General features: G+C 38.5%; 1 protein-coding gene and 1 long non-coding RNA gene across 7 annotated transcripts in view; one reads left to right on the top strand and one right to left on the bottom strand.

The window, feature by feature from the left end:
- Positions 1–21,141, bottom strand: part of LOC116060419 — a 236,379-nt gene that overhangs the window by 35,660 nt on the left and 179,578 nt on the right. The window contains exons 1-5 of one of the 6 annotated variants that reach the window (XR_004107495.2): positions 19,270–19,309; positions 18,546–18,601; positions 18,049–18,408; positions 17,748–17,892; positions 17,514–17,705 (exon numbers count right to left, since the gene is read on the bottom strand). The gene's annotated coding sequence lies outside the window, so the exon portion shown is untranslated. Of the gene's footprint in view, positions 1–17,513; positions 17,893–18,048; positions 18,409–18,545; positions 18,602–19,269; positions 19,354–21,141 lie in introns of those variants that run through there. The other 5 variants (XR_004895469.1, XR_004895467.1, XR_004895468.1 and 2 more) reach the window with 5 other exon arrangements.
- Positions 242–19,555, top strand: LOC116060422. Its single transcript, XR_004107497.2, has 3 exons — positions 242–269; positions 18,277–18,282; positions 19,358–19,555. It is a non-coding gene; the product is annotated as an uncharacterized LOC116060422 (long non-coding RNA).

The raw sequence follows: 21,141 nt of genomic DNA, 5'->3' as shown, positions 1-21,141 counted from the left end.
AACAGAAAATTGGAAAGACGGGTTAAGGATCCAATTTTTTTATTTGTCAAGGTGGAAAACAAAGAAAAATTGGATATTTGAACCCATTTTTCTGTTTTTCCAAATGTCCGTTTGTGCTTAGAAAATTGAACTGATAAGCGTTACACGGACCGGAGGGGCGAGTTTGCTCTGTATTGATTGAAATTTACTTGGAACGTCAACAGAAGAAACGTCATGCAGGAACGCATAGTGCACCTTTAAGATCCAAACCAGGAGACCAGAGGACAGAGGTCCTGTTTGTAAGTCTGATCTCTTTTCTCTAACATGAAGCTACAATAATGTCATGAGCAAAAACCACAAACCACCAACTGTGCAGCATGTGTTTGTATGAAGAGATGACAGGAAACACAGAGTAGAACACCGAGCAGAGGTGTTTGTGGGACTTGAGGACATTTGGGGCGCCACCAACCGAGACTTCGCCTCCTCACTAACACGCAGAGCAGCAACTTACTTCTGAAGTCACAGTCACAAGTGAAGCAACAAATCACTTCTATCTTCTGTAAAAGTGTCAGAAACAGGAACTGAGCATGGCTGCAGCAGTTTAACAACAGTTTCTCTCCACCGACCACGGTGCATGATGGGAAACTCTGGACTCTACTGATCTAAAGTTAATAGAAAGAAAGGTTTCACTTATGTTTATTAAAAGGAAAATATTGTTTTGTACATTTGCACATAAAAAACTAAGGCAGCAGAGACTTAATTTAACATTATATGAAGCCCTAAATGGATCATTTATATTAAATGTCACTTGATCTGAGTAATCTATGGAAGTTTGTTTCTTAGTAAAACTTCAGCAGCTTTTGGAAAATAAGTTGTTCTTCTCTCAGAGCTGCAAAGTTCTCATAGTCTCTGCTGTGATATTTCTAGTAGATGCAGCTGTAAGATGTCCAGCAGCAATGTTTCTATATTACCTTCTGTTTGTGTCGTTGCTTTGTTTGCTCTTCCTTTAGTCTCATGTCTCCTCAAGAAACATAACATCAGTTACCATCTCTACTGATCAATATATACTTATTTTAAGTACTATAAGTATATTTAGCTGATACATACTTACTTTAACTTAGTAAGAATGCAGAACTTTGACTTGTAGTTGAGTGTTTTCAGTGTGGTACTGGTGCTTTTTAAGGCCCGACACAACATGGACCAACCAGGACCAGGTCTGGTATATGTGCTGACAGGGTGATTGGGAAATGAGACACAGGTGATCAGGATGAGGAGAGTCTGAGGACACCTGGTGGACAGCTGGAGAAGAACAATAACTCTTCATAGAGCTGCAGAGGGAAGTGGGGGTGTGTCTGAGAAGAGGGACAGAGAGGCAGATACCTACTCTAACTATGCAGCAGTAGTAGTGTGTATTTGTACAAGTTTCAAATTGAAAACTTTAATTAGGCCTATGTAAAAAAGAAAAGAAAAGAAAAACAATAATATGTATGTATGTATGTGAATGTGTTGAAACTTGAGTGGGACCATCATGTCTCTTCATGTCCTCCAGAGGTCCCAGTTGTGTCTCCTGCAGTTCAAAGACTGACTGAGCTGCAGCCTGCAGGACGAGACAAACACTTTCAACCTAGAAAGGTACAACTTTGTTTTAACGGGACGTTTTACAGTAACGTGTTGAGATCCACAGTTATATTTTGGATGTAAAAACTTGTAGGACTCAGTCGTGCGACAGAAAACTCAGATTGGACAGATAGTCTAGCTAGCTGTCTGGATTTACCGATCTGATGGCCACATTCTGCTTTATGATGAATCATGCACAATTTGAAGGAGCTAAAAATAGAAACACATTGTACTGGAATTGTACCTCGTACCATTTCATGTGACAAATAAAATTGATTGATTGTTAACATGGTTATTTGCAACAACACAAAGCAAAGTTCTCTTTTATCTGCAGGCTCATATTTGTATGAAGTAATACAGACAGACGCTCACTTTGTTTGATTTGAATACACACCAGACACCTTTTCACTTACATAAAAGTGATTTGAATTCTGTCATTGTCCATCTTAATGGACAAATACAATGAGTTACATTTGCATTGGTGTTATGAAACTGGACACTGGCACGAATATGAGCTCAGATAATAAATAAATCATTACTGGATTTGTTTGATTTTAGGTCTGTAGTAAGACTTTAGAAAATGATGAACCATTTTCTAAACAGTGAAGCTCTAGTAATGTCAAAACTAAGTGGCTGAACGCATGTATTTATGTTTCAGTTGTCAGGTTTAAGTAGATGTTAATACTCCCTGGAAAGGGAGGACGGGAACATTTACCTGAGAAATTAACTGTGTAAAAAAGTATCACAAAGTCTGGATTGGTTTTGCAACATGCAAAAAAAACCATACACCTGCTTCACACACACACACACACACACACAATATACACTGTATATTTGGATCAGATGTCAGATTTGAGCCGTCTCCGCAGGACGAAGGTCAGAAATAAACAACAAGGTAGGTGTCCTGTAAAAATATCATATCATGTTTATTAATGTTTGGCTGTGCAACTAATGATTACTTTCATAATCGATTAATATGCCAATTATTTCCTCGACTAATCGGTTTTTTGTTTATAAAGTATCAAAACGTTGTTTGAGCCCAAGAGATGTCTTCTAATGTTTTGTTGGATCCAAATTGCGAAAAAAGATTTACAAAGTTTACTGAGACATAACACAGACGAAAGCAGCAACATTCTCTTTTGGAAGCTGGAACAATAGACTGTTTATCATATATTCACTATTTTTTAATCAAAATAAGTGAAACGATTTATCTAAAAAGCAGTTGCAGTAGCAGATTATTTTTGTATGACAAGACAAGGATCAGAAAATACTGTATGTCCTTCGTCATTTTACCACCGACTCTGTGTAAAATGTATTTCTTGATATAAATGTGTGTGTGTCTGTGTGTGTGTGTGTGTGTGTGTGTGTGTGTGTGTGTGTCCACATATCTCGAGAACCATTCGTCCAATCTACTTTGCACTTGGTTGGGTGCATTGCTGGGGACCCAAGGAAGTGCAGTGTTGAATTTTGTGTAACTTATTTTCTTTTTAAGATATTTGTGTGGCCTTACACGCCTTTATTTGTGACAGGACAGCCTAGACATGAAAGGGGAGAGAGAGGGGGAGCTACATGTAGTAAAGGGCTGCAGGTCGGAACAGAACCCGCGGGTGATGCGTCACCCCTTATACTCCTACAAATTTTAAGCAACCGTCATCAAATTTGGAGCTGGACCAAGCCGGAAAAATACATGGCTATAAACAATATCTCCGGAACGCTTTTGCTATTGCAACCACATTTGGTGGACTTGTGCAGATGTGATGATGTCTGTGTGGCCTTGCCAAAACATCTTCTTAGAATGATAGACATGCTATAGATGTATTTATACATTTACTATTGTATTTTTGTGTATTTTTCTCCATTTGATTGTCTTTTTCTCCTCCAGATATGGCAGTGAACTCTTCCTCCTCCAATGACTCCATTCTCCAGTCTCACCTTCCTATGGGCATGGATTGCTTCTCCACCAGACCAAGCTCCTTCATCTTTACTGCATTCTACATCACCAACATCCTCCTCCTCCTTCCTCTCTGCATCCTCGTCCTCTACCTGGGTCTCCAACGCTCCACCTCCGCAGCAGCAGCAACGAGTCAGTGGAGTCACTCAGACAGCTTCACCTATCACAGAGAGAGAGGGATCAGAATCAGAAATATCAGCATTGGCTGTGTTTGGCTGCTTTCCTCTGGAGCAACAGGTCTGATTAGTTTGGATGATGTGTCAAATATTGTGGATTTCAGCCTCTTGATTGTCTCCTTGTTCGTCATTTCCTTCTGCAGTCTTTCTGTTCTCTGCGTTCTGATTCGTCCAGGGCCAGGGGAACAGGGCGGAGACAGGGAAAGAGTTGACCAATCAAAGCAGAGGGCTTTCTACACCATCATGGCCATACTGGTAGTGCTGTTGTTGAGATGCTTTGCAAGTATAGTTTGGGCTGTTCTTGATGTGTCAAATGTTGACTGTGTGATGTCAATAACTGAAATCTGGTTTAATCTCCCCAGCAGTCTGGTGTTACCTCTGCTGTTTCTACACAGAGCAGGAACATTAGCATGTCGTAAGAACAACACCTAATGAGGATCATAGCTGCTCCACGTTCTTCACCAGCTCGTCTCTAACTGTGTCTGTCTGCTAGTGATGGCGAACTGAAGCTTTCTGAACCAGTGAAGCTTTCAATCCAATTGTATCGAAAAAAGGTTCAATACTCGAAGCTTCAGAACTCTATGAGGACATCTGGTGGTGGAAGTTAAGGATAGCAATGTGTCACAAACTGTTTCACAGATATTATCCATGAATGTCTTTGAGTCGAAGATGAATACATTTGGAGTATGAATTCATGGATAAATAAATAATGACATAAATAACTAAGCCTATTTGGGACCTTGCATGAATAAAAATGTAATTGCCTTCTCCACAAACAATAAAGTTAGGATTTTGGTTGTGTTTCTAAACAAATACATCAATTTGGGAGGGAAATGAATGAAGAACACATTGCACACACATTTCTGTGATTATATTGAGTACGTAGCCTAGAGTAACTTTCTACTCGCTATAAACTCTCTTTTATAAACTTTCTACTCGCTATAAACTTACTTGCAATAAACTCTCTACTATAAACTCTACTGGCTATAATAATCTCTCTATTAACTAACTTTCCTGACTCTGTTGACTCTTCTACTGCAACAACCCACAAAGACGCACCCATTGCCGCTCAACTTTATTTTATGTATTTATTTGTTGTATTTATTTGTTGTTTATTTGAATAGGGACAGATACAAAAAACATAGATGATTACATAAAGAACAATCCGATGCCTGTATCACAGTGTTTATAGCCATGGCTAATTCGCGAAACCTGTCCCTAGAAGGGCTTTTAACAGTTAAAATAATAAAGGAGTCAAATGTATACAGTGAATACAATAAAATGTCCAGAAACCAGTTAGTAGCAGTAAAAATAAGTGTAGTAAATAAACACATTCACTCGAACTCACACAGATGCACACCTCACATACACACAGCTATACATTTCATATGGCACAAAACCAATCAAGCTCCGATACAAAGCTTCATTCCAAATTGGTTCATTTCTTCGATACATGCCTCGAAGCAGGAGGTTCATGGGTAACATCACTACTGTCTGCTGCTTGATGTTGGGGAGGCAGTGTACACTGGGTTTACCTGAGCTGTCTGCTGTTTGACACTAAATCACACAGTTTTGGTTTTACAGTAAATGTGCCGAGTGTGAAGCCGAAACAATTCATATAAATGGAGCCTCCGTATTTAGTGTTTTATATTAGAGGGCTTGCACTAATACTGGGCAACACTTGCAGAATTTAAACCTTCTTAAAGTGCTCATATTATGCTCATTTTCAGGTTCATAATTGTATTTAGAGGTTGTACCAGAATAGTTTCATGTGGTTTAATTTTCAAAAAACACCATATTTTAGTCATACTGCACATTGCTGCAGTTCCTCTTTTCACCCTGTGTGTTGAGCTCTCTGTTTTAGCTACAGAGTGAGGCATCGCACTTCTATTCCATCTTTGTTGGGAGTCGCGCATGCGCAGTAGCTAGATAAGGACTGCTAGCCAGTCAGAAGCAGAGTATGAGGGCGTGCCCTGACAGTACCTAGGTAAGGACTACTAGCCAGTCAGAAGCAGAGTATGAGGGTGTGTCCTGACAGTACCTAGGTAAGGACTACTAGCCAGTCAGAAGCAGAGTGTGAGGGCGTGCCCTGACAGTACCTAGGTAAGGACTACTAGCCAGTCAGAAGCAGAGTATGAGGGCGTGCCATGCTAGCAGCTAGGTGAGCATTATAACGTGTGTTCCAAAGTGACCACGTTTGTCTCTGAAGTAAAGGCTGGACTACAACAGAGCTGTTTGGAGCAGTTTGTGAACAGTGTTTTCTGTTGGAGATGATAAGTCCCTTTGGGGTGGACTTTCGGCTTTTTCACTTTGTAAACATATAACATGCACAAAAAAGATATACAACACAATAAAGGAAAGGGAAAAAGCCAAAAAGCATGTTATGAGTACTTTAAAATTTGTCCAACGCTACACTCATATATCTGTACATATAAACTGATTTCTTAGCTTTTTTTTCTTTTTATGCAGTTTCATAGTTGTGATCATCCCATATCAGAATCAAAATGTGAGTTTTTGTTGTGTTTCTGAACAAACAAATTTACGATGGTTGTTTATTAGTGTTTTTTCATTAGTCATAGATTTTATCTTAATCTCTGGCTGGTATATGAATGATTTAGTTGTCTGCTGTTGACCTGTTTTATTCTGCCTATGTTTGTAAAGCACTTTAATCAGCTCATGTTGTATTAAATGTGCTGTAGAAATACATGTGACGACTTGATGTTCTTCTGTTAACTGAACATGTTGTTGTCTCTTTAATTAACTGAAGTTGCTGTATGTTTTGGGTTTCCTGTAAAACAACACATACAATCTTTATCTTTTATGCAATTGTTGCTTCACTAAATAATCATGATTAAACAATTATAAACTGTGGTTTAAATGTTTTATTTAAACATCTTCGAGACTGTCCTCGCCTATAAAGCAATCACCACAACTTTGCATTTGTTTTTGTGCGTTACCCTCTAGTGGCCATTGTTAATATGACGCGACCGTTACGTTTAGGTACAGGGATGGACTCTCCTAAGGGTCATATTAGAGCAGTGTTCTTCAACGTTGTCTTTCTTAACTGAAAGAGAGACGGAGCAGGGACCCCCTACTACAGATATTGTAAAAAATTAAGTTGCATATTAAACTGGGCCTACAATAACGTGTAGGGTGGCCTAAAGCCTTTATAAATACCTTTTAGTGCATAGTATACTAAGCTATTAAAGTAATAATTGTCAGCATGATTTTATATATCATCTTTTAATGGTAACCATACATGTGGCTAATCCTGAGGGTCCTATGTTAACATGTAACTTGCCCTGTTAAGAATCACTGATTGAAATAGCTTTTGATTTCAGTAAGTATGACCTCTGTTATGAAAGTTTCTGTGTAGCAGGAGTGGATTTAGAAAGTTAAAGAGTGAAACAAAATAAAGACAATTGCAAACTAAACCAAGTTAGGTTTTTGTATTTTATTAAAAATATATTTGCAAATATAGGAAGAATAAAAAATTCACAAAAGACAGCAGTTTCTTCAACGAGTGAACAGGAACACTGAGCTTAAATACATCTTCAGAGTGACAGCACACACGCACTTGGCTTATCATGATTCTGCATTTCTCACAGGCAATCTGACACACATGAAGACAATCTTATAAACACAGGAGACATCTCGGAGCCATTTCGCCTCCTCCTCCCTGTACAACTTTCAACCCCCGGTTACATCTCAACTGGCATGAGAAAACTGAATGTGTCAGGAGAGATAGTTTTAGGGTGACCTTGGAGCCCCTATCTGTTCAGACAAACAGTGCTCACATTATGTTCCAGACTTTGTGATTCTCACTTAGTTAGAATCAGAATCTACATGTGGGAATGAGATAAACTCACTTTCAGCATAGTGAGAGAAACTTAAACAGAAATAAGACAAAAATATAAAGAATCATGCTTAAATGTAAATTTGCCATTACACCTCCTAATGCTGCAAATTAAGCAAATGACCATTTTCAGTTCTTTACAACCTATAAAATGTTTTGAAACTCTTTTTTGCATAATAATTTGGAAAAGTGCATTTTGAGTTTTTTATTTTTGAAAAAAATACTGTTTTCATTGAGTGGTTTGTTCAATGAAATTCGATTTATACCCTAACGGTTGGTGATTAAAAAATTATACTGACTGTCATTTGCATCGATTATTTAGGAAATTCAGTGTAAAATATAATTTGCATAATAATTTGGAACACTATTTTATGTGTAAGCTAATATTGCGAATCTGTTTAAGTGCGCTGCAAGAGTTGCGTCTTTAATTTTTTAATGCATTGTTCATTGCGAATGTAACTTGTAGCCTAATGTAGTTTAATCTCAGTAATGATGGTATATCAGGTTAGTACTGTAGTTCTGGTAAAATCAAATGTGCCACTGTACTGTTGAGGGAATTCTTGGAAAAGTCGGGCCAGAGGAAGTTCTGACTCCAATTATCTATACACTCTAATTCCCGCGCGTTGGTTAATGAGACTAATGGCGCCAGAACTCAGAGATCAAAACTGAGACGATAGATTAAAGTCAAGAAAGTTTACTGAAGTCCAGCAGATAAGTTACAACACACATGTGGGTACATCAAAGATCCTAAGTTTCCCTGGCCAGTGGCCACAGACAAAAGTATACTGGGTTCAGGTCCACTCAGTCTCTCTCAAATTGTGAACCCCGTCTAACCATATCCCTAATCTTTTAACTGCTTCCTTGACGGCGTCATCCTCCTGTCTCGGAGCAGATTTCTTCAGTTCTCACACACACACTGACCCAAGAGCCACCCCCTGCTCTTCCACCTCTAAGTCTGGTACGAAAAAACAGTTTCTAACATACCCTCACATTCCTGAACTATAATGTAATCAAAGCTTAAGCTAATCATCTGTGTCCGAGTCTAGTATACATTGTACAAGGAGGTCAAATGTGTCTTCCCTGGAAATTGTAACCAGTCTCATGACTACACACAACATATATTATAAACTTTTATACTGAGAATAACACATTTAGATCATAGAAATATTTCTACAACTGCCGTTACGCAGATCTGATTGCGTTTAGACTTTACGGCCGCAGTGAAAGTAGGTCAAGTTGTCATTTACTGTCTCTACCAGCAGGCAGCAGTATATAGCCATGGTAAGACTGTTTACAGAGGGCATTTGATAGTAAGTCTAATTCATTTCTATGTTAACTGTTAGCCCTATCCTGTATTCCAATAATAAGCAGGGATATAGATCCAGATATACTAAGTGCTGTCTATTTAATTTGGAAATTAATGTTTATGGTTTATTTAGAACTTAGTTAAACAGCATATCTTTACATTGTACTTGTATCATTTCAGGGCTGATGGTTTTTACCAGATACACAGAGAGACGCCATTGTTCTTTGTTGTAATGTTTGTTCCTACCAAAACCTGGACAATAAACTTCACAAAACGTTAAATATTTTTGCCTGGACAATGAACATGTCTGACCTGCGTAGAATTCATTCCTTCGGTGCCTCAGTGGTGGTTGGATTTTTAGTTTTTAGTTTGTTTTCATTCAATCTGAAGACAAATTGCCACTACACGAATTGTTGCGCATAACTTTTCTTAGAATATCAAGCAAACCCGTTCAGAGAATATATTGCTTATTTTAACCCATAGACTGCATATATTAATATATACAGTCTATGTTTTAACCCAAACCCCTTTTCTTTTCCTCAACCTAAATAAAAGTAATTTGGTTTCAATTCCGAACCGTTTTACAATGTGCATCTGTCGCTGGTACAAGGAAGTGTTGAAACAAATGCAATTCGTGAGAAAACATGTTTCCCTTGAAACGGAATTGAGACTGCAGTTTAATTGTATGGGAACCTATTTATTTTTTTAAGTAGACAGATTTGGTTCAATATACAAAAAGGAACAACCTCGAAACCCAATTTAAACTGCCAACAGTCAGTCAAACAATGAAATCTAAAATGCACACTTCATTTAACAGAGAGAGAGAGAGAGAGAGAGAGAGAGAGAGAGAGAGAGAGAGAAAGAGAGAAAGAGAGAGACAGAGAGAGAGAGAGAGAGAGAGAGAGAGAGGGAGACAGAGAGAGGGAGACAGAGAGAGGGAGAGAGTGTAAATTACTGTTTGTGTTTGTGTTTTATTTAAAAGATGCTTAAATAAAACCATTCAAACCACATGTTATAGTTGTTTAATCAGGATTAAGCAGTGAGGCAAAAGTTACATAACATATTGTATGTGTTGTTTTACAGGAAACCCAAGACATACAGCAACTTCAGTTAATTAAAGAGACAACAACATGTTCAGTGTTGTGTGTGCAGTTTGTTTGAGAAACAATTACACAATCACAAGTACATTCTGCCATGAGATGGTCACAATTATGAAACTGCATAAAAAGAAAAGGCAAAAAATTCAGCTTATAGGTACAGATATATACTGTACATACAGGTGTAGCAGGGAGTTGGACAAACTAACCCTAACCCAGCAGACCGGCAGTTAGAGACGAGCCGGTGAAGAATCTGGAGCAGCTAGAGAGCAAGATATGTTTCTCAGCAGCAGGTGGAGATCAAACCAGAAGATGTTTAAATAGGCATTAGTTTGCTTGAATCTGGAGTGATTTAATGCAAATCTGATCCTGATCCTCACTAGGTGTTGTTCTTACGACATGCTAATGTTCCTGCTCTGTGTAGAAACAGCAGAGGTAACACCAGACTGCTGGGGAGATTAAACCAGAATAAAGACATCGCCAGCACACATTCATTATCTTTGCTTAACGCACTAAGACAAAGCCCAACCAGATTCCAAAAGCATCTCAACAACAGCACTACCAGTATGGCCATGATGGTGTAGAAAGCCCTCTGCTTTGATTGGTCAACTCTTCCCCTGTCCCCGCCCTGTTCCCCTGGCCCTGGACGAATCAGAACGCAGAGAACAGAAAGACTGCAGAAGGAAATGACGATCAAGGAGAAACTCAAGAGGCAGATGTCCATGATTAAAAATACGGTGTCAAAACTCATCAGACCTGTTGCTACAACGGAAAGCAGCCAAACACAGCCAATGCTGATATTTCTGATTCTGATCCCTCTCTCTCCTCTCAGACTCAGGTAGGTGACGGGATGAACGACAGCCAGGTAGCGCTCCACACAGGTCAGCATGTGAAAGAAAATCTCTCCGTACCAATTAAAGCCCCAAAGAAAGAACCCCACAAAAAATAAATTAACATGATCCCTGTAGATACCACAGCAGCAGAGGGTGTGTCCAAATACACCCAACAGCTCCATGGCGACCATGTGGTAAGTGAAGCTGTCTGAGTGACTCGTCGTTGCTGTTGCGGAGGTGGAGCGATGTCGCCGCCATCGTTGGAGACCCAGGTAGAGGACGAGGATGCAGACAGGGAGGAGGAGGAGGATGTTGGTGATGCTGTATGCGAAGAAGATGAAGGAGCTTGGTCTGGTCATGAAGCAACGTGTGCCGATAGGAATGTCAGGATGATGGACGGAGTCATTGGAAGAGTTTACTGCCATATCTGGAAGAGAAAAAGACAATCAAATACACACAGAAGAAAAAAAAACACAAAAAAATACAATATCAGTACTTACAGTATATATATATATATATATATATATATATATATATATATATATATATATATATATATATGTAGTGCCCCTTTAAAAAGTGAATAATGCTCAAAATCCTTAGAATAACTTTTAAATTTAATAATATCAATGCATTGGGAACACTGCACATTCAATTCCAAATCAAAACATGACCAAAATTGAAGTTTGTGTTATATATTTACAGAAAGTGAAGAAAAAGGAATAACAAAAAAAAAAAAAAATAGCAGTATTTGCATTTTTCTTTACAATCTCAAACATTTACTGTATAAACTGAAAAAAAATGTCTCAAGGGTTTGCTTTACTTTGTATCACTGCACTAATATTTAGTTGCATAACCATTATTTCTGAGAACTGCTTCACATCTGTGTTGCATGGAGTCGACCAACTTCTGGCACCTGTGAACAGGTATTCCAGCCCAGGACTATTGAACTACATTCCACAATTCCTCTGCATTACTGGGTTTTGCCTCAGAAACAGCATTTTTGATGTCACCCCACAAGTTTTCTATGGGATTGAGGTCTGGGGATTGGGCTGGCCACTCCATAACATCAATCTTGTTCATCTGGAACCAAGACTTTGCTCGCTTACTGGTGTGTTTTGGGTCATTGTCTTGTTGAAAGACCCATTTCAAAGGCATTTCCTCTTCAGCATAAGGCAACATGACCTCTTCAAGTATTTTGATGTATTGAAACTGATCCATGATCCCTGGTATGCGATAAATAGGCCCAACACCACAGTATGAGAAACATCTCCATAACATGATTTTTGCACCACCATGCTTTACTGTCTTCACAGTGTACTGTGGCTTGAATTCAGTGCATGGGGGTCGTCGGACAAACTGTCTGCGGCCACTAGACCCAAAAAGAACAATTTAGCTCTCATCAGTCCACTGAATGTTGCGCCATTTCTCCTTTGGCCAGTCAATGTGTCCTTTGGCAAATTTCAACCCTTTCAGTACATGTCTTTTTTTCAGCAATGGGACGTTGCGGGGCCTTCTAGCTGATAGCTTTGCTTCACATAGCCTTCTTCTGATCGTAACAGTACTCACAGGTAACTTTAAGTCTTCTTTGATTTTCCTGGAGCTGATCATTGGTTGAGCCTTTGCATTTTGGCTATTCTTCGATCCATTTGAATGGTAGTTGACCGTTTTTTCCTACGTCGTTCAGGCTTTAAAATCATTTTGGCTGAGCAGCCTATAATTTTCTGCACTTCTTTATATGTTTTCCCCTCTCTAATCAACTTTTTAATCAAAGTCCTCTGTTCCTCAGAGCAATGTCTGGAACGACCCATTTTGCTGAGTATTTCAGTGTGAAATGCACTATAACCAGCATGTACAACATTTGCTTCCTTCCTTCCTTAAATATGGACCATAACAGACACCTGTTTCTTCACAGAATCAATCACCTCACTAATTGATCACAACACTGCTATTATTTTGAACATGCCCCTTTCAATTACAGATTCGATTACACAGAATGAGCAGCATGCATGTCATGACTGTTGGGTCTGTTGGTTTTCTATGACTCTACAATACTTACTAGTAAATTATTTACCATGTAGAAATATCACTTCTACCAAAAACTTTGATCTATGAGGTTAGTGATGTTGGACTGCTATTATTTTGAACACAACTGTAGGACGATGACGATATTAAAAAGTAATAAGAAAACCGACCTTATCAGTATTTGTCGCTAGTCTTCCTCCCTCTGTGGACTCCTGTGTCTGAGTATCTGATCCAAATTGTACTGGCTGGATACCTCTCTCTCTCTCTCTCTCTCTCTCTCTCTTTCTTTCTAAGTTCAATCCAAATTCAAATGTTCTATTTGAATAAAAAACAAAGTGGCATTGACAAATTAATAGGCCTGCAGCGACGCGTCGATGACGTCGACGCATCGACGTCAAAATTACGTCGACATCGTATTTTTGCGTCGACGCTTCGCCACACACACATGTGGGAGACCAAAACATTGCAGGAAACAGCAACCTCCTCACAGAATTCCCAACAAAGCCCTGCAAAAAGCCCCATGAAAAGAAGAAGTCCTAAAAAACAGCTCGCCCTTAATCATCGAGGGTATGGGAATACTTAAAATATAGTCCCAAGTACTAATGTTAGCTAAATTAGTTTGTGTAGTGTGTTGTGTAGCCTGCGCACTTAGGTGGTGCTAGCTCTCCGTGCAGTTTGTTCGTGCTAGGTTAGTAGCTAACGTTAACGTTAGCTAGCTACTGGCGCCTAGGCAGCTGTGTTTAGCTAACGTTAGTTATCATCTAATGTTGGCTTGAATAGTAGCTAGCTTACAGCTGCAGAACACAGCTAACTATAGTAGCTAACGTTAGCTAACGTGAACGTTAGCTACTAACCTAGCACGAACAAACTGCACAGAGAGCTAAGATGCGTTGGTTAGCCTAGCACCACCAAAGTGCACAGCTGCATTAGCATGTAAACCTACAGAATAGCAGTTAAGAGAGTCAGTTTGATTATGCATCAGGTTTATGTTGGGACTGTTATGTTGTGTTAAACAATCCAAGGAATGTCTGTACTGTGCACTGCACAGTGTTTTTCTTTTTTGCACTACAACTTGATTTTTTTGAACAAGAGAGTTATGTTGGTACTGTAAAAGAGTAAACAGGCTGGCCTTTCATTTTGTATAACAGTAAAATAATTATTTTATTTTGTGTAAAGCAGAAGATTTTTTGCTGTGCAAAATTGTTTAATAAAATATATTATTAAGAATTTTTGGTATTTATTTGAGATACATTATGGTTTTTATTAATCGAGCAACAGAAAAATAATCGTTATATTAATCGTCCAATTAGTCGTTAGATTAGTCGACTAATCGATAAAATAATCGCCCGATTAATCGTTTAATAAATAATCGTTTACCCCCAGCTCTACAAATTAACCCATTGATAAATAAACAACACAGTGACGAATCAAATTGAGTTCAAAGAGGGCGTGTTGGAGGAAGAGGAGGAGGAAGAGGACAAGTTGTAAGTTGTTTATCGTTTGGTTTTCTTGTATGCTAGTTGTATTAGTGTTTAGAGTGTATTTTTCAACCCCTCTCAGCAGATCACTGTCACTCTAGAACATTGTATGGACATGTAGATATAAGCCTATGGAAGAGAAAGGAACTTTAGATTTAGAGACAACAGTGTGTACAAAGTATATCCAAAAATGTACCAAGTACTAAAAAAGTGTTTGCCGTTTGATGCACATGCTTAATTGAGATGTGTTTATGGCATTTTTGTGTGTGTAGTTTTGGGAATTGTGTTTAGAGTTTAAAAAACAGGAGATATAGTTTTGAAAATGTGTGTAACCAGTTGTAAAAAAAAACTGTAATAGAACAAACGCGGTGAGCCTCAGTTGTCCTTACGTGAATATATTTTGTTACAACACAAATCTTGGTACAACATGTTTGAATGGACACAGTCATACCAAATCTCTTTACATTTCACTCAGCTTTATATGGTAACTCGATTATTGTATAATCACACCATCAGACAACTTAATATTAAAATTATAAACATTAAAGTAAAAATCAAACAGTCCTTCATGCCTCATACATTTCTACCACAACATCGATCCAGCTGGAGTTTATTTGATCGGTCCATTAGATGGACAGTTGACACAATTTAAAGTAAGTCAAAGCCTGCCATGTATTCAAATCATTAATCAGTCATTAACTGTTTTGCATGTTCATGTTATTTTAAAGGAGCTGTACTCGATGTTCAGCACATTAATATAGCAGCAACAAATATTTGCAATGTAAAGATATAGTGAAGTAATGGTGTCCTGAGTAGAGAATGTCACACTCCCTCTGTGTGTGTCTGTTCTTTGTTTTGATAGCCGGTCTCGCTGCGTGTGCATGTTTTTGCATGTGGCCGTGCAAAAACGTAGGTATTTCACGTAATGGGGAATGGTCTGTGAGAGCCATATGGAGGCAATCCCAGCCTGCTGTTTTTTTCCCTGAGTAAACAGCCCCATTAATCACATCTTTGTGGTTCCTGTATGTACAGTAAGTGTGCTGTATGTAGAGCCTCTCCACAGGAAGCATCACAGTCAATTACATCTAAAGAAATATTATCTAAAACAAAATCCTGTACAGTAACCATCTAATACCAAATCATCTACTATACTTATATACCATATACAGTGTAATATACCAATGCACAGAGGTGTCAAGTAACGAAGTACAAATACGTCATTACCTTACTTAAGTACAAATTTTGGGAATCTATACTTTACTGGAGTAATTATTTTACAGAAGACTTTTTACTTCTACTCCTTACATTTTCACGCAATTATCTGTACTTTCTACTCCTTACATTTTAAAAATAGCCTCGTTACTCCTATTTCAGTTTGGCTTGTTTTCATTCTGGCTTGTCATCGTTCAAAAAAACACCAAAAAAAAAATCCGGATAGAGTGAATTTGATTGTTGTGATGAGAAGTATAAACATATAGTATACTATTCCGACGCCCTATTGGTTTGTACGCGATCCATCACACCTGCACATGACACAAATCACGTCACACTCCAGCAAGGAAACAGACGTATGTAGCCTAGTAAGATGTCCATGGCAGAGACTCAAGAGAACTCGAGCAAAATTACATTACATTACTTTTACTTTTCTACTTGAAGTAGTTTTGAAACCAGTACGTTTACACTTTTACTTGAGTAAAAAGCTTGAGTTGATACTTCAACTTCTCAGTTAGGGTTAGTAGTATATATCGTATGAAAACGTATGCACACCCATTTGTAAGATATGAAATTAGGCGCCCCACCTCTCACAATGACAGTTAAGTTTAGAGGTCTTTACAGTTAAATTTAGCCGACAAAAGGTTTCTGCGAGCAGGCATCAGAGCACCGTGAGCTGTTGGTTATTTCAGAGGACGTTGCTAATTAAGTTTAGCTGACAAAAGGTGACTTTGTATAAGATGAGATTTATTGAAATGGGGACATTTCATTTGAAGAAAGGGAAGAATGTAAGATGAGATGCATATATATATATATATATATATATATATATATATATATATATATATATATATATTAATATTTAGTAAACAGATGACCTTTTTACTGGCTCTTTACCGGTGTTGATGTTTTGTGCATTGTCGGACACATGCAGCCACTTTCCTGAAATCTCTTGCCAGACTGACAAGTCAGCAACCTGGGGCGCGTTTTCTATAATGTGAAATATACCTTAGTATTTATTATTTACTGTGAATGTATTGTGAGACTGTTTTCATATATTTAACCTCTGAACGTTTAAATTATAAGTTGAACCACTCAGTGGATCAAGTCAAGTCAACTTTATCGTCAATTCTGGAAAATGTGCCAGACATTCAGAGGTATTAAAAATACGTTTCTCTCCGACCCACGGTGCAATAAGGACACGTACAACAAGTGTAATATAAAAGATAAGAAATATATACAAATAAAGATGTTTCTCCAATGCATGGTTCCAATTAAAAAAAATCATCAGAAGTTCAATATGATCAGTTAGAGCTGCAACATTCTCAGCCAGCAAAGAACATTTAAATTAACTTTATTTAGTTATTTAGTTAAAATTATCAAAAGATTCCTTCAGTTGAACGTCTTCATTTGTTAAAGTGATGAATTGAAATACATGAGAAACATTTCAGTGTGTCAAAAATGAATGAATCAGATCATACATCAGATGAAACAAACATTTAGTTCTTCATCATTTAGATCTTTCTCTTCATCATCATCACCAGAGTTAACTCCTCACAGCTTTACAATGACAGAGAGAAGTAACAGACCATAATACAACAGAACCAGTACATTAAAGTGACCATTACAGAAGAAAAGGTTACAGCTCTGTGTGTTAAAGTTAAAGCTGTATATGAAGTCTGAGCAGAAGGTCAGACAGTTTTCATGAAGAAGATGCCTTCACTTCCTGTGTGCTGCTACAGTTTGATGCAGATCTGAAGGATCTTCAGTTAACATGAAGGCTTCATTACATCCTGCAGGAGTCAACTACATGATAGACAGGATAGAAAAACAAGTGGATATGTTTTGTTGTGAAAACTGATCACATAGAGCTTTACATTGAAAAAGGTTTCAACAATTGCACATATAAGCTACAGCCTGCTTCGTATCGTGGAGGATATTTCAATGAAGTGATCATTGAACTTAAAAGCTGAACCGCTCGACATGCTGTCAGTATGAACCTGTTGGTTTATTCTGTGAGCCCAAAGTTAATTTGCTGTCAGCATCTGATCTTTGTGTCCTTCAGACTTCTAACAAACACTTTTGTAATTTCTGTGTCTCTGTCTTATAAAATCAAATTCTAACAGTCTTTTTGAAGTTGTTGATGAAACGGTTTCCATTGATCCACCTGCTGAACTGTAACTTTTTCTCAATCCACCTTTAAACTTCGAGGAGAACTCTTGTTCTCTCAGCAGACAACGACAGAAACAAAAACCCAGCAGAGCTGCTGTCAGTCCACAGTAGAGACCGATCCTTCCCCGACTCTCTACTTGTGGTGGACTTGTTGTGTTTGGTGTCTCAGGTTCAGGCCGATCCCCCGCTGCTGTAAAGAGACCAAACACATCTGTTTCATTCATGTGAAGAAAAACATTTCAATAAAACAGTTGGAAGTTTAAGGATCGTGGAAGTCCTTCCTTCTTATTTATCTAAAAAGCTGCTGAATTGAACCCGTTAAGAAAGTTCTCCTGAATCAACTTACCAGTGACATTGAGCTGACATTTACCAGAGTTACTCCTATAATTTAAGATCACATCACACATGTACAGTCCTGAGTCTTCAGTCCTGAGTCTGGACACATGAAGTCTGAGTTGTCCTTCTCTGAGGACGTCTTTGTCCCACTGGACTCGTCCTGCAAACTGTTCATCCTGAGACTCTGGGACCTCAACTCCTTTATGGAGACGAAACAGGGCTGAGGATCTGAGATCAGTTATCAGTTCACAGAAGACAAAAAGATAGTTGGAGGAACTGTGAGGGTTGGTTGTGAAGGTCCACTCCAGTGTGATGTCGTGGTTCTCCTCTGCCTGATAGGAGGTCTGGGTCACATTCACTACAAATGTTCCTGTTGAGGAGACAGAGAGGGAAAGTGAGGAGCAGACACACTGACAACTTTAAACTCCATCTCCACATGTTTCTGTGGACACTTTAGTGATTCTTTGTTTAGTGTTAGTGGATAATAAAGTGAAGCTGTAAACTAACCAGAGACACAGGAGGTCAGGATGATGAGCAGCAGGATGCTGCAGATCATCTTCTCCCTGTGAGAGGAGACAGAGGTGAAGAGTCACAAACACATGAGCTCAGAGTTTACTTATTACAGGACAGAGAGAGAACATATACAGTCTGTTTATACTTCCTCTGTGTTACTTATAACACATGACTGATCAGAGGACTGAATGCTAGCTACAGTAATGTATGTATGTCACAAGATGGCGCCATTTGTCACTGTTTTTCAGAAGAACGAGGAGGATACTACTAACGTCTTTATTCATCAACCTACACCACTTATCACCGGGGCCATGCATTAGACCGTCATGTTTTAAAATCGCCAACTATCTGAGTCAAGTAGTAACACATAAAGTGTGGTATTCCATATAAACAATAGCCTATACAACAGACAATATAGAAACAGTAAACAATCAAACAACCACATGCTGTCATGTTAAAAGGACTCTTTACTAAATGTTCCAGCTGCTGTTTAAAGTCTCATAGAGCAGCTTTTTATGTGGATCAGGTTTCAGGATGATCTGTCGTCAATGAATCAAATGTGTGTTAAACTGTTGTTGTTGAATTGTCTCTTTACTGAGAGAACCGACCACATTATTATCTGTTAACTTCTTGTCTAATCCACCAACCCTCACACACTAAATCTGTACAACAGGATTCATATCATGACAACACCAACATCAACACATTCACACATTACCTTGTGTGTCTTCAGTCAGTTAAGATCCAAACCAGGAGTCCTGAGGACACAGTTATCTAGTGAGATAGTTCCAGTTTGTGTTTGACAGAGTTCCTGTTTGTGTTTGATTTCTTCTGTGCATGAAGGCAGCCAGTAAAGAGTCAACGAGAAAATCCAAACACCAACCACACCTTGGAGCTTGTCTATGAAGTGTCAAGCATTGGAAAAAAGGGCAAATATATAGGCAGGCCAAAGAGAGCGTCTCCTGACGCACTCTGGGTTGGAAGCACAAAGAGTTGCTGGTCCGGTCTGCCCAGCCTGCCTGCACAACTCCCAGCCTGCACACGCACGCACACCTATATATAGCCTAAAGATAAAAAGATAAGTTAAGATAAAATGATCTGATGCTCAGACTAGTCTAGCTAGTCTTAGACTGCTCATTCCAAGTTTAATTACCATATTTTCAGAACAAATCTCTGAGTCAGAAGAGATTGCATGGATTAGTCTTAGTGTGCTCATTCCCCGTCAACTGGAGACAGCTACCGTTTCCAGCTTCTCTCCACTGACCACAGTGCATGATGGGAAACTCTGGTCTCTCCACTAATCTAATGAAGTTAATAGCAACTTCTATTTATGTTTTAAAGTAGCCTACAGACCAGTAGACTACCTCTCATCTTAAACCTCCTCGGAGTCTATTTTACCTGCAAATCAGAAGTCTTTGTCTCTCTCTACCTGGGAGGACATTTGGACTGGTGATTGGATTTCTCTCAGTGTGAGAAGGACAGGGTCTTTACCTGAAACTTCTGGGATAAATAATTAGATAATTATGCTCATGACTCATGGTTCATAATGCACGTCAATAAATAATTTCTATTGTTTCACTTTAAAGTGAAACCAGATCCCTGTTACCATGGGCCACACCTACAAGTCAATACAGACATTACGTAGTATACACCGTGTTACGCCGATGACCTGCTGATGTGCATTCAACCCACGCTGGACTCGTTCATAATGAATCAGCTGTCACTCTGTGAGTAGAGAATCCAGTCTGCAGTGGAATTCATACACTTCACTGATAAACCATAGATTAGCTTTATGGTCAAAGATAGTTTTTGTATAATTAACTTTGTAAAAAGTTAAAAGTTACTTTCCATAGGGGGTAACTAAGTAAAGTAACGGATTACTTTAAGAAGTAACGAGCAAACACTACTTTTTAAAAGTAACTTCCCCAACACTGTTCACTACATCCTGCAGGAATCAATTACATGATAGACAAGATATAACAACAACAAGTAGACATGTTTTGTTATGAAAACTGACCTCATAGAGCTTTACATTGAAAAAGGTTTCAACAATTGCACATATAAGCTACAGCCTGCTTCGTATCGTGGAGGGTATTTCAATAAAGTGATTATTGAACTTAAAAGCTGAACTGCTCGACATGCTGTCAGTATGAAACTGTTGGTTTATTCTGTGAGCCCAAAGTTAATTTGCTGTCAGCATCTGATCTTTGTTTCCTTCAGACTTCTAACAAACACTTTCGTAATTTCTGTGTCTCTGTCTTTTTGAAGTTGATGATTAAACGATTTCCACTGATCCACCTGCTGAACTGTAACTTTTTCTCAATCCACCTTTAAACTTCGAGGAGAACTGTTGTTGAAACCAGATCCCTGTTACCATGGGCCACACCTTATTCCTCCTGTCACACTTCACTTCATTTTGGCACCGTGTGTAATCTTTGTTGTTGATTATCTCTCTGATTAAAACTTTTTTTTGTGATCCAGTTTTTTTTTTTCATTTATTAAAAAAAAACAAAAAGATATAACACCTCACTGGTTGCTCAGAGATATAAACCTCACTGGTAGCCTGTTACATAATGAGCTACTGGGATTT

Source organism: Sander lucioperca, chromosome 17 (genome assembly GCF_008315115.2).
Source record: "Sander lucioperca isolate FBNREF2018 chromosome 17, SLUC_FBN_1.2, whole genome shotgun sequence".
NCBI classification, from domain to species: domain Eukaryota; kingdom Metazoa; phylum Chordata; class Actinopteri; order Perciformes; family Percidae; genus Sander; species Sander lucioperca.
Note: the sequence above shows the minus strand (reverse complement) of the source record. Positions and strands in the feature narration are given on the sequence as shown.